The following is a 14,281-nucleotide window of genomic DNA, read 5'->3' as shown; positions in this document are numbered from 1 at the left end:
AAGTTCACGAGGATGATTCCGGGAATGAAGGAGTTAACAAACGAGGAGCGTTTGGCAGCTTTGGGCCTGTACTCACTGGAATTTAGAAGAATGAGGGAGATCTCTTTGAAACCTACTGAATGTTGAAAGGACTAGATAGGGCGAGTGTAGAGAGGACATTTCCGATGGTGGGGGTATCCAGAACTAGAGGGCACAGCCTCAAAACTGAGGGGTGACTCTTTAGAACAGAGGTAAGGAGGAATTTTTTAAGCCAAAGACTTGCCACAGATTGCAGTGAAGGCCAAGTCCGTGGGTATATTTAAGGTGGAAGTCGATTGTTTCCTGATCGGTCAGGGCATCAAAGGATATGGTGAGAAGGCAGGTGTTTGGGCTTGAGTGGGATCCGGGATCAGCCATGATGGAATGGTGGAGCAGACTCGATGGACTGAATGGCCTAATTCTGCTCCTATGTCTTATGGTTTTATCTGCCCATCACCTCCCCTTAGAGCTCCTCCCCATTCCTTTTCTTCCACAGTTTTCTACTCTTTCCTATCAGATTCCCCCCTTATCTTTTTTACCCATCAACTTCCCAGCTCTTTACTTAACCCCTCCCTCTCTCCTGGTTTCACATATCACCTACCACCTTCTTCCCTCGTCCCATCTTCTTACTCTGACTTCTCTACTTCCTTTCCAGTCCTGATGAAGGGGCTCGGCCCAAAGCGTTGACTGTTTACTCTTTTCCATAGATGCTGCCTGGCCTGCTGAGTTCCTCCAGCATCTTGTCTGTGTGGAGTTTGCATGCTCCCTCTGTGACTCCTTGGGTTTCCCCTGGCAACCTGTTCTCCTCCCACATCGCAAAGATGTGACCTCTGGTTGATTAATTGGCCACTGTAAAGTGACCCGTGTGTAAGTGTGTGGGGAAAATCTGGGGGCAGTCGATGGGCATGTGCAAGGCATAAAATTGGATTAATATAAGATCAGTTTAAATGGGCGGCTGATGGTCAGCTTGGACTCGATGGGCTGAAGGGTCTGTATCTGTGTTGTATTGCTCTTTTATTCCATGGCTGTATGAGTTCAAGGTACATTTATTATCAAAGTATGTAAAGTGCCTTGAGAAAATAATCAACCCCCACAACCATTTTCACATTTTACTGTCTCATTTTCTATATTTAAAATATATTGAAGTAAGATTTTTTGAGCTGATCTATAAAATATTGTGTACCATGTCAAATTAAAAGAAAAGTTCCAAAACCTGTCCACAATTTACTAAAAGTTAAAAATCTAAATTGTGAGCCTGAAAAGCTATTCATCCCCTTTGTAATTACTACATTAACTTTCCTCAGGTGCAATATTGTAATAGTACCTGCCAACTCACCCAATTTGCTGATGTAGGAAATTGGAGGATCACCTGCTTTTAATGGATTCATAGGACATAGAAAACCTACAGCACAATACAGGCCCTTTGGCCCATAAAATTGTGCTGAACATGTCCCTACCTTAGAAATTACTAGGCTTACCCATAGCCCTCTATTTTTCTAAGCTCCATGTACCTATCCAAAAGTCTCTTAAAAGACCCTATCGTATCCGCCTCCACCACCGTTGCCGGCAGCCCATTCCACGCACTCACCACTCTCTGAGTAAAAAACTTACCCCTGATATCTCCTCTATCTACTCCCCAACACCTTAAACCTGTGTCCTCTTGTAGCAGCCATTTCAGCCCTGGGAAAAAGCCTCTGACATCCACACGATCAATGCCTCTCCACAAGAATAAATATCCCCTCTCTATATAAGATCCAACAGTATGGTAGATTTTCAACAGACCAAAGCAAAATTAAGAGAAGAGCATTCAAGACAGGTTAGGGAAATGATAATAGAGAAGTACAAATCAGGGCAAGGGTATAAGACAATCTGAAAGACACTGAACATATGGAGCTCAGTGCAGTCCATTGTGAAAATGTGGAAAAAGTATGAAACCACAGCCACACTGCCTAGGTCAGGCAAATCCTCTAAACTGAATCACCAAAGAAAAATGGACATTTGTAACAGAGGCCACTGTGACACCAACAGTCACTCTGAGTGAGCTGCAGAAGTCAGTGGACGCAACTGGAGATGAAATTCATGGCTCCCCATTTCTAAGGCCTTGCACAAAATGGGTGCTTATGGAAGAGTGGCAAGGAAGGACATCTCCGGCAAGACCTCAAGATCGCTGTCCATTGCCCCTCCCCAACTACCCTGGCACAGCTTGAGCAATTTTGCAAGGAGGGATGGGCAAATCTTGCTCCATCACATTTTGCACAGCTAATAGTGATTTGTTCAAAACAAATACTGGCTGTAATAGCTGTGAGAGGTGGTTCAACTAAGTAATAAGCAAATGGCGACGAATACTTTTGTACTGCTGGCATTTCGGTTTTTGAATTTTAAGTTTTCCATGCTTTACTATCTCCCTGCTTTTTGGGCACTACTGTGATAAAAAGGGGAATGTGATTCACAGATCAAAATTCTCAGTGAAATTGATCAAAACCCCTGATTGTAATACTCACTTATGTGAACAAAGGGTTGTGGGCTGAATACTTACAGAAGACACTGTATACCATACATAACCTTCAGATTTATCTTCTTGCAGGCAGGCACAAAACAAAAAAGCACAATGGCACCATAAAATCCATGAAAAACCCCCACACAACTAAGACCGTCAAGCAAACAGTGTGTGAAAATTAACAAATAGTACAAACAATTAAAAAGTAAGCAAATAACGCACAGAACATAAACTGTAGAGTCCCTGAAAGTGAGTCCACAGCCACAGTGCCAGGTCAGCACTGCAGCTGGTCCAGGAGCCCGATGGCTGTAGGCCACAGCCGGTCCAGGAGCCTGATGGGTGTAGGCTGCAGCCAGTCCAGGAGCCCGATGGCTGTAGGCCGCAGCCAGTCCAGGAGCCTGATGGGTGTAGGCCGCAGCCAGTCCAGGAGCCCGATGGCTATAGGCTGCAGCCAGTCCAGGAGCCCGATGGCTGTAGGCTGCAGCTGGTCCAGGAGCCCAATGGCTGTAGGCCGCAGCCGGTCCAGGAGCCCGATGGCTGTAGGCTGCAGCTGGTCCAGGAGCCCAATGGCTGTAGGCTGCAGCTGGAGAGTCAGTTCAGTACTGAGGCAAGTGAAGCCTCACAGAGTAGTGAGCTGAACACCGGTTCGCCCTCACCCTCAGCCTCGGCGTTTTCATCTTTTAAATCTGCCGGTGCTTAAACTGGCTAAACACCAGTTTGACTTCCACCCTCAGGACTGGGCCCCGCTGCTTTGATCAAGCCTGAAGTTTCAATCCGGCAATGCCTGCCTTGGCCGTACCTGCATTCTCGGGAGTCCAGTTCGCAGAATCCTTTAGGATACCCCAAAAATGCAGGGTTGTACAGATGGTTCAAAAGCACAACTCCCAGAGAGAAATTACAGGCTGTGATTGCAGTGATCATAGTCCAGAAAAAGTATATTTAGTAAAATACATGTATGTATGCATCGCATAACGTCCACAATATGTTCTGTGAAATCCGACGTTATGTGATTTGGACGTTGTGCGAACACCATATTACGTACTTAGCAAACCTATATGGAGTACTGTAGTGCACCTGTATTAACTAAATTCATGTCACTAGTAATTTCTCCCTATCCAATATACTGCAGGTCCCTCTCGCATTTCCGTGAGCCTTGTAGTTTTCAGTGAAGCCGATCCTTTAACAGCTTTGAGCATTTTTTCTTTGTTTTTCAGGATCGTCGTAGTTGCCAGGCACGACATGCCTAAATCCCGAGCAATAGCATTCACTGGTTTTTCACCTTCATATTGTTTAGTAACCTTTTGTTTCACTTCCAAACCAATACGCTTCCTTTGCCTCTTGCTGCTGCTATCACTAGGAGTGGTTTTGCTGCGTTTGGAAGCCATGATGCACTTTACGGTAATATTTTCATAAGAAAATTAAACTACTACATTCAAGAGATGTGCGATACACGAGATTGGTTATGTCCGCTACGTCACATTCTCGATCGGGACTACAGATGTATATGCGATCGGACGTGTCCGAATGGACGTTAAGGGGTGCACACCTGTAGTTAGTAGTTTTGTTAGCTGCTTGCAAAATGCCACTGTGTCTCACCCGCACCACCTTGCAGGGCAGGACTGGAGTTAATTATGACTCATTCCAGAAGGACATGAAATCTACCTGTGTCTTCTCCAATAGCAATCCAGGAACATTCAAGGGTATGCTTGCTGGCTCAGCGCATCATAAATTCAGAGTGACAGGATCCCTCAGCTCCTAAGGCATGATGTTTACTGTTTTCCTAACGCCTAACATCTCCTGGAGAGGGATGGGCTCCGCCAGGTTTCAGATGCTCAAGACACGCCGTACGATGAGCAATCACCAAAAAGATCGGTGCAAAAAGCTTGTCATGACAGCGCCCTGACTTAAGGGCACGCACGCGCGCACACACACACACACACACACACACACACACACTCACACTCTCACACACACACACACACACACACACACACACACACACACTCACACACACACACACACACACACACACACACACACACAACACACACACACACACACACACACACACACTCACACACACACACACACACACACACACACACACACACACAAACACACACACACACACACACACACACACACACACACAAACACACACACCCACACACACACACACACACACACACACACACACACACACACACACTCACACTCACACACACACACACACACACACACACACACACACTCACACACACACACACACACACACACACACACTCACACACACACACACACACTCACACACACACACACACACACACACACACTCACACACACACACACACACACACACACACACACACCTAATACAAGAATCCCCCTGCTTGCTGAGTTGGATGACATTCATGATGTTCAGGGAAGAACCAAAGCCTTTCCGAGTGAAAGCAGGAATTAGGATACACAAGGCAAAACCAGGAGTAGACACCCATCTTCTGTGTGCATGGACATTGTCTGAACTGATTCCACAACCAATGGACTCACCTTCAATGACTCCATAGCTCATGTTCTCAGCATTATTTATTATTATTTTTAAAGTTTTTTTGTATTTACACATTCGTTGCTTGCCAGTCTTTGTTTGTGTGTAGCTTTTCATTAATTCTGTTGTTTGTTCTATGGAGAATGCCACAAGAATCTCAGGGTGGCATACATGTACTTTGATAATAAATTTACTTTGACTGACCTGCTAACTGGAAAGACACTAGTAATTGTCCTTTATTAATGCAGACAGATCATAACGGTTAATTTCAAAACCAGGGAAATAATTGGAGTTATTGACTGCCTTTTTTAGAGGATAGATGAAACAATATCAAACCATCATTTCTTGCATTATTAAGTACTTCGCCAATTCTTATTACTCCATGTCAAGTAAGGGTTTCCTTTAGTTAATGCAGTGCTCCAGTAACACATTCATCCTTGCTCTGATCAGATATCGGAACAGAATTAGGCCATTCAGCCTGTAGAAAATGACTTAGCCTCCACAACAATGAATTCCACAGACTCGCCACCCTCTGACTAAACAAATTTCTCCTAATTTCTGTTCTAAATGGATGTCCTGCATATTCAAGGCTGTGACTGCATCATATAATGTAAGACTTGGGGTCCACCTGGCAGGGGAGGGGTGGTAGTTGTCATGAGACCTTGAAATGTCACGGCATGCTCCAAGGATTCTGTCGGGAGCAATACGCCACTGGAGTTGGCTTTCCCCACTGTTCCTTTCCCACCATGACTCTGAAGTGCCCCAGGGACCATTTGCTCACCCCCTCGGATACAGAGCATCCCAAAGGCTGATGGATGGAGTCAAGTTTGTTGTCAAAGGGACAAATCCATGAATGTACAGACACAATGAAAAGCTAAGCTGCAGCCACATCCACGAACCAGCAGAGGTGCAACAGTAAACATGAAGTGAAGCATTAATGAAGAATGAAGAACCCAATAGAACAAAAAAAATCAGAGGACGCCGTGTTGATTTTCTGTTCACCTCGAGCACCAACCGGGTCCACACACATAATCTATCATGAGTGTTCACTGTTTGAGCAACTGCATTGGCACGCCATGGTAGAGGTTCTCATGAAGAAGTGAAGACCTGGGAGACAGGGCAGTTCTATAAGGGTCATTTGACCCCACAATCCAAATATCAGTCGTGTCTGGATTAAAAACAACTGAATCAATTGTCCTGCAGAGGGCAGCTAGATGAGATGATAAGCTTGTCTCTGTACTGGAACAAGTCTGAGATTCTGGGACCAGTACGCAATTGACTAAATGCCATTCAACAGAAGCAGCTCTGCCTACAAGTCTTCTTAGAATGCAACAGTGCATGAGGAGAGAGGTTGTACCTTCAACTGGTGCAGCATCACGAGCAATGGGGAAGAGTCTGAGCAGAGCAGGTTAACGTGGGGAAGGTGCAGGTGGAATTGGAATTAGAGTTATCACGTGCACAGAAATGCAGTGAAAAGCTTGTGCTGACCAATTTTTTACAGAGTGCTTCGAGATAGAACAACAGCTGAATGCAGAATGAAATGCAACAGACACAGAGAAAGTGCAGCGAGAGAAAAGGGGAGGAGATAGGGAGGGGAGGGTGGAGAGAGAGAAGGGGAGGACGGGGGCTGGAGGGAGGGAAGGAATGGGGCTTGAGAAAGGGAGGGAAGGGGCTGGAGAGGGGGGTGGTGAGGGGGAAGGAGGGGTGGAGAGGGAAGGAGGGGCGGAGAGGGAAGGAGAAGGGGAAGGAGTGGTGGAGAGGGAAGGAGGGGCGGAGAGGGAAGGAGAAGGGGAAGGAGTGGTGGAGAGGAGGAAGAGGGGCTGGAGGGGGGAAGAGGGGCTGGAGGGGGGAAGGAGGGTTGGAGAGGGGGAAGGAGGGTTGGAGAGGGGGAAGGAGGGGCGGAGAGGGAAGGAGAAGGGGAAGGAGTGGTGGAGAGGAGGAAGAGGGGCTGGAGGGGGGAAGAGGGGCTGGAGGGGGGAAGAGGGGCTGGAGGGGGGAAGGAGGGTTGGAGAGGGGGAAGGAGGGGTGGAGAGGGGGAAGGAGGGGTGGAGAGGGGGAAGGAGGGGTGGAGAGGGAAGGAGAAGGGGAAGGAGAGGTGGAGAGGGAAGGAGGGGCGGAGAGGGAAGGAGTGGTGGAGAGGGAAGGAGGGGCGGAGAGGGAAGGAGAAGGGGAAGGAGTGGTGGAGAGGAGGAAGAGGGGCTGGAGGGGGGAAGGAGGGTTGGAGAGGGGGAAGGAGGGTTGCAGAGGGGGAAGGAGGGGCGGAGAGGGAAGGAGTGGTGGAGAGGAGGAAGAGGGGCTGGAGGGGGAAGAGGGGCTGGAGGGGGGAAGAGGGGCTGGAGGGGGGAAGGAGGGTTGGAGAGGGGGAAGGAGGGGTGGAGAGGGGGAAGGAGGGGTGGAGAGAGCAAAGGGTAGAAGCAAGGATCAGAGTTTGGTTGGGGAGATGGTGGAGGGGTTGGGAGAGGGAAGCTGTGGAGAGAAGGAAGGGGGATGGGGGAAGGGCAGGGGAGAGAGAAGGGCAATGCAGAGAGGAAGAGAGAAAGAAGGTTGCGAGACAGAGAACAAGGATGGAAAGAGTGAAGGGGATAGAGGGAGAAATAAGTGTAATGGAGAGAAGAGGATGGAGAGAGGGTAAGGAGGTTGGAGAGAGAGAGAAGGGAATGGATAATGTGAGGGGACGAGGATGGGGGAAGAGGATGTGGAGGAGGGGGAAATGGAATGGGGGACAGGTGGGGAGGGGGACAAGGAGGGAAGGGAAGGGGACAGTGAGAGGGGGAAGGAGACAGAGAGAAGGAAGGAGATGGAGAGAGAGGGAAGGATGATGGGGATGGAGAGAGCGGTGAAGAGAAAGAAGGGTGGTGAAGAAATAAAGAAGGGGTTTGCTAGAGTGAGTGAGAGATCAGGATGGAGGACGAGAGAAACTGGGATGGAGAAAGAGAGAAAGACTGGGATGGGGAGAGTAAAAGAGAGAGAGAGAGAAAAGTGGATGGGTATAGAGAGAAGTAGATGAAGAGAAAGAAAAGGGGATGAAGAGAGAGAGAAGTAGATGAAGAGAGAGAGGAGGGGATGAAAAGAGAGTGAAGGGGATGAAGAGAGAGGAGGGGATGGAGAGAGAAGGAGATGAAGAGAGAGAAAGACGGGGATGAAGAGAGAGAGAGAAGGAGAGGTGAAGAGAGAGAAGGGGATGAAGAGAGAGAGAAGGGGATGAAGAGAGAGAGAGAGGGGATGAAGAGAGAGCGAAGGGGATGAAGAGAGAGAGAGAGGGGATGAAGAGAGAGCGAAGGGGATGAAGAGAGAGAGAAGGGGAATGGAGATAGTGGAGGGTGGATGGGAGGGGAAAGGGGAGAGTGGAGGGGTGGGGAAAGATGAAGGGATGGGGAGAGTAGGGACAGGGATGGGGAGAGTGGAGAGTGGGATGGGGAGAGTAGGGAGAGGGAAGGGAGAGTGGAGAGTGGGAAGGGAGAGTTGAGAGGGGGATGAGAAGAGTTGAGAGGCTATGGGAATTGAGGGGGATGGGGTGAGTAGGGACAGGGATGGGGAGAGTGGAGAGTGGGATGAGGAGAGCAGGGAGAGGGAAGGGAGAGTGGAGAGTGGGAAGGGAGAGTTGAGAGGCTATGGGAATTGAGGGGGATGGGGAGAGTAGGGAGAGGGATGGGGAGAGTGGAGAGTGGGATGGGGAGAGTCGGGAGAGGGAAGGGAGAGTGGAGAGTGGGAAGGGAGAGTTGAGAGTGGGAAGGGAGAGTGGAGAGTGGGATGGGGAGAGTAGGGAGAGGGAAGGGAGAGTGGAGAGTGGGAAGGGAGAGTTGAGAGGGGGATGAGAAGAGTTGAGAGGCTATGGGAATTGAGGGGGATGGGGAGAGTAGGGAGAGGGATGGGGAGAGTGGAGAGTGGGATGGGGAGAGAAGGGAGAGTGGAGAGTGGGAAGGGAGAGTTGAGAGGCTATGGGAATTGAGGGGGATGGGGAGAGTAGGGACAGGGATGGGGAGAGTGGAGAGTGGGATGGGGAGAGTAGGGAGAGTGGAGAGTGGGAAGGGAGAGTTGAGAGGCTATGGGAATTGAGGGGGATGGGGAGAGTAGGGATGGGGAGAGTGGAGAGTGGGATGGGGAGAGTAGGGAGAGTGGAGAGTGGGAAGGGAGAGTTGAGAGGCTATGGGAATTGAGGGGGATGGGGAGAGTGGGGACAGGGATGGGGAGAGTGGAGAGTGGGATGGGGAGAGTAGGGAGAGGGAAGGGAGAGTGGAGAGTGGGAAGGGAGAGTTGAGAGGGGGATGAGAAGAGTTGAGAGGCTATGGGAATTGAGGGGGATGGGGAGAGTAGGGAGAGGGATGGGGAGATTGGAGAGAGGGTTGCGGAGAGCGGAGGGAGGAGATGGAAGAGTGGAGAGAGGGAAGGGAAGAGTGGAGAGAGGGAGAGAAAGAGAGAAGGGTATGGAGAGACATGGAGGAGAGAGAAGCTCTTGCTCCTTCCTCATTTCCCCACTCCCCAGACTATAGTGCGATTACATCCCATGTGATACCTGTCCTTTCCTTTGAATCAGGCATTCAGACATTGAACCCTAATTTCGTCACTTTGCAGCAGCTTTAAAGAAACAGCGGCAGCAGTAGACGTTCGACAAGGCATGTCAAGTTTCCAAGTAACGCTTGGCATTCTCCCCTCATTTGGTGGGGATCCCTTGGAGTGCTGCAGTTAAAAAAATGTTGCCTTCTCCAACACCCCTCCACTCTCAAACACAAGGGATTCTGCAGAGGCTGGAAATCTTGATCAACACACACAAAATGCTGGAGGAACTCAGCAGGTCAGGCAGCATCTATGGAGAGGAATAAATAGTTAACATTTCCTGAGGATGGGTCTTGGCCCAAGATGCTGCCAGCATGGTGATTGTGTTACTCCTCTCATCTGATGTGGAAGATGTGTGATTCAAAGAATATTTCCACTTTAGATTTGGCAAGACTGTCCTCGCACAGCAAAACAACTTTCAAATATTGGACAGCTTGAATTCTCATTGCAGTTCATTCAGATTATTTTGTGCTCATTTTATAGTTCATAGAGACCTTTACTATTTACTGAAATAAATAGAACTACCACTGCTTTGGAGACAATGATACCATAATTAACCATGTATCAGTGTTGTGAAACCGAATTGAACTCCTATGTTACACACTGCCAATATTATCGATCATGGTATCACAAGGATTGGGGGACTGTTTGAAGACAGACTGCAGAAACAGCTCCAGGTACTACATACACACATGCAAAATCAGCTGGCTTTTTGCCTACAGTTGATCAAATCGACAAGAACTGCAGCAACGACCTACTTGCAATCCACCAAGTCCTTTAACAATTTGGTTACGCCAGGGCATGCAAAAAAGGAACTTTAATCATTTCCATCTTTATGTGAACTCCCAACAGCCTCTACTAACACACAGTCATACAAACACATCCACACCCTCAAACTCACACCGTCACACACACAAACACACAGGAACAATACACACAGAATGCTGGAGAAACTCAGCAGGTCAGGCAGCATCTACGGAGGGGAATAAACAGCTGATGTTTTTTCGGCCGAGACCCTTCATCAGGACTTGGATCTCGGCCAGAAAAGTTGACCGTTTATTCCTCTCCATGGATGCCACCTGGCCTGTTGAAATCCTCCAGCAATTTGTGTGTGTTTCTCTAGATTTTCAGCATCTACAGAATCTGTTATGTTTAACACACACACACCAGATGCATCACAAGCACACATAGGATGAGTCTCTCTCTCTCTCTCTCACACACACACACACACACACACACACACACACACACACACACACACACACACACACACACACACACACACACACACACACACACACACACACACACACACACACACACACTCCTATAGCGGGGATATAACAAAAAAACAAGAGTGCATACATTTAAGGTGTGTGGCTGGAATTTTGAGGGGGAATGAGAGGAAGAGTTTTTATTTAAACAGAGGGCCATTGATATGTGGAACTGACAGCCTGAGGAAGTGGTGCAGTTGGACATAATGACCACCTTTCAGAACATTTTAGACAGGCTTAGAAGGGTATGGACCTAATAAAGGCAAATGGGGATTCGAGTAGACTGGTAAAAAAATTTGGGCATGGATGTGATGGGGTGAAGGGCCTTTTCCTGTACTGTACAGCATGCCAAAAATAATGTATATAGATGCAAAAGGCAGCACACAGATCTAGAGTTAGAGACACACACACAGGTGTTCGCCCAGTCTTACGGAAAGATGCAGAGACATGAAGGGGGGCACACAGACCATCAGATCACGACTCCCTACAGCGGCAGGATTTCTCAAATCCCCGCACGCACAACAGCCACGGTGGGGCTTCGGTTACAAACCAGCCGGGGCGCTTATTTGTGAAGCAGAACTCATCCCCGTGCTCTGCAGTGTCCGGGAAATGATGCGTGGCCCTGAGTTAGTGTGTGGAATGTATACGTGTGTGGGTGTCTCTATAAACGCGCTGCTTCGCATTCTTCGCTTACAACATTTTGTTTCAAATGCACTCCCTCCTACCTCACCTTCCTCGTTCAATGACCCTGCCGAATGCCCCTCTCAGTCCGCGGGGTTGTTGGAGGAGCCTTCTTACAGCCAGGAGTCCCTCCGGGGGGTGTGAACCGCATGAGAAGGCAGCGGGACTGCTGCATTGTGGAAGGGATCGCCTGTCCTGACGCTCGCACCTCCGGACCAGCCTATCCCGCTGACCGCAGCTCGCAGCCCGGCAGACCCCCCGGAGGTCTCCGGGTACAACCTGCCTCCCGGCACACTTTGGCGGGGCGTGAACTGGAGTGTCTATGCAAATATATATGTACAGGTACACATGCGTGTCTGTGTGCAGAAAGAACACAGGCGCGCAGACATACCGATACATATACGTATGTTTACATAGCCGTGCGTACAAACCGTGTTAAATTAGTGTCAGTACACACACACGTAGGTCACATGATATACTTATAACGCATTTTGTTTATAAATTCGTGTTTGCATTAGTATAAAGTGCATTCATGTATAATTAAATGTGCACGTGAGTGTTGCTATGTATTAAACACTGGATGTGCGTATGTTCACATCTATGAGTTTGCGTATGTGCGTGAGTCTGTGTATGTGTGCGAGATTGTGTAAAGGTGTGCATACAGCAATGCCTAAGCGTGTGTGTGTGAGAGCGAGAGAGAGAGAGAGAAAGAGAAGGCATGTGATACAGTGCGATAGACTTTTCCCCTTTCCCGCCCCGTTGACACGTACTAATGTTGGTTAAGGTTGTTTTTTTTTTTGGGGGGGGCTCACCGTTAAGCTGGAGTAACCGGCGACCCAGTCACGATATATTTCCGCCACCCCCTAACATCCAGTTAGGCACGTTTCTTTAAAAGTTCTCCCACTCTAGAGTTGAGTCTCCTCGCTCACCAGGCAGTCCAGGGACTATGTGCGCCCACACCGACAGCCACAACTCCAGACCCAAGTGCAAAGCTTCCACAGTTCTGCTGCCCACGGGTTAAGACGGTCCAGAGACAGAACTACCGCCGGGTTTTAACTCGCCACACGGAGCACAATCCTTTCAACAGTCCGGTTACCGGCGATGTAGGGAGGGGGGTTCTTCCTGACCCATGTTTGCAGTATGAGGCTGTCTCTGCTCACGTTGTTTGTGGGTATTCGTCCAGATTCCTCTGTGCACACGGCCGCCGTGCCTGTTCGCTCCCTGCACCGTTTTTCAGGCACACGGAAAATGCCAGTTCCTTGTTATGTGGGCATCATTTATCCATGCAGCGTTCTTTACCCGCGGAAACCACTGCAACTGAGGGGGAGGGGGAGGGGGAGCAGTTTCGCCCACATCTGAGCAGATTTCCGCATTGTTCGGCTCCTGTGCGTGGACGGACAGTTCAGCTCCCCTCCCTCCCAACGCCTCACCCCGGGAAAACAACTGCTTTCAGTCACAGGCAGTTTCCCCGAGAGTGACCAGTAACCTGCGGCGCCGGGCTATGAGAGAGAAATGGAATCAGGGGAGAATAGATAACGGGGAAAATTAGCGAAGGATGGAACTGCTGACATTGATTCAATCGGCCGAACGGTCACTTTAGTAAGAATATAGAGCTACATCAGAAACACAAGAGATTCTGCGGATGCTGGAAATCCAAAGCAACACACGCGAAATGCTGGAGGAACTCAGCAGCATCTTTGGAAAGGAATAGCGTGGGCGTTTCAGATAAAATCACAAAACTTCGACTCTATTCCCTTCCACAGATGCTGCCTGACCTGCCGAGTTCCTCCAGCGTTTTGTGCGTGTGTTACATCAGTTTAGTTAAACAAACGAACGCTTAAATAAAAACGTAATCAATAATTGACGTCGACTTGCGGAGGTCCACTGGAGAATCAGACAATGGTCTTCCCATCTCTTAGGTGATGCTGGGGGTCTAAGATACATCAAGATTTCGCTACATTCAGACACTTCACGGAACTTGCCTGATATTCAACTCCAAGGCCACTGAGTTCATAATGCATGAGAAGAGGCCCTTCGGCCCTCTGCGTCAGTGCTAGGCAACAATCATACCTCAGGAGTCTATTGTGAACAGCAGAGACAGGGCCCCGCTTGCGAGTTTCGATTCGACCACGTGTTTCTCTGGTTGCTCTGCAGAATTGTAAGGAGACACAAGCGGCGGCGGATGCCGGAACCCGCAGCAAGAAACAACCTGCTGACGGAACTCAGCGGGTCAACCAGTATCTAGGGAGGGAAGTGAATAACCCACGTTTTGGATCAAGAGCCTCCTCTGATTGAAGGAGAGGCTATCTGGTACCTGTACACCGGTTCTGGCTATACTGGCCTGTTGGTTCATTCATTATGTGCCGTCTCGTATGACCTGGGTGATCTTTATCTTTCCACGACCAGGACAAGACGGGTGACCCCAGCCATTATCAATCCTCTTCAGAGATTGTCTGCCTGGCGTCAGTGGTTGCATAACCAGGACTTAATATGCATCAGCTGCTCATATGACCATCCACCACTTGTTCCCATGGCTTCTCATGGCTCTGATCAAAGGGGGAGGGGGGGGGCTAACCACCTTGCCCAAGGGTGACCTATAGGCTGGCAGAGGGAAGGAGCACCTGGCTCCTCTTTTGGTATATCCACCCGGTCACCCATAAACCAGCGACCTCCCTATAACAAGAATCAGCTTTCATATCACATACTGCATATTTT

General features: G+C 49.0%; 1 protein-coding gene across 4 annotated transcripts in view; it reads right to left on the bottom strand.

The window, feature by feature from the left end:
• The window catches only part of LOC140730693 (synapse differentiation-inducing gene protein 1-like), a 70,213-nt gene extending 56,899 nt beyond the window's left edge, over positions 1–13,314 (bottom strand). Inside the window, exon 1 of one of the 4 annotated variants that reach the window (XM_073051480.1) lies at positions 12,379–13,314. The gene's annotated coding sequence lies outside the window, so the exon portion shown is untranslated. Of the gene's footprint in view, positions 1–11,610; positions 11,934–12,378 lie in introns of those variants that run through there. The other 3 variants (XM_073051482.1, XM_073051483.1, XM_073051481.1) reach the window with 3 other exon arrangements.
• Between the last annotated feature and the right edge of the window lie 967 nt (positions 13,315–14,281).

Source organism: Hemitrygon akajei, chromosome 7 (assembly GCF_048418815.1).
Source record: "Hemitrygon akajei chromosome 7, sHemAka1.3, whole genome shotgun sequence".
Taxonomy (NCBI): domain Eukaryota; kingdom Metazoa; phylum Chordata; class Chondrichthyes; order Myliobatiformes; family Dasyatidae; genus Hemitrygon; species Hemitrygon akajei.
Note: the sequence above shows the minus strand (reverse complement) of the source record. Positions and strands in the feature narration are given on the sequence as shown.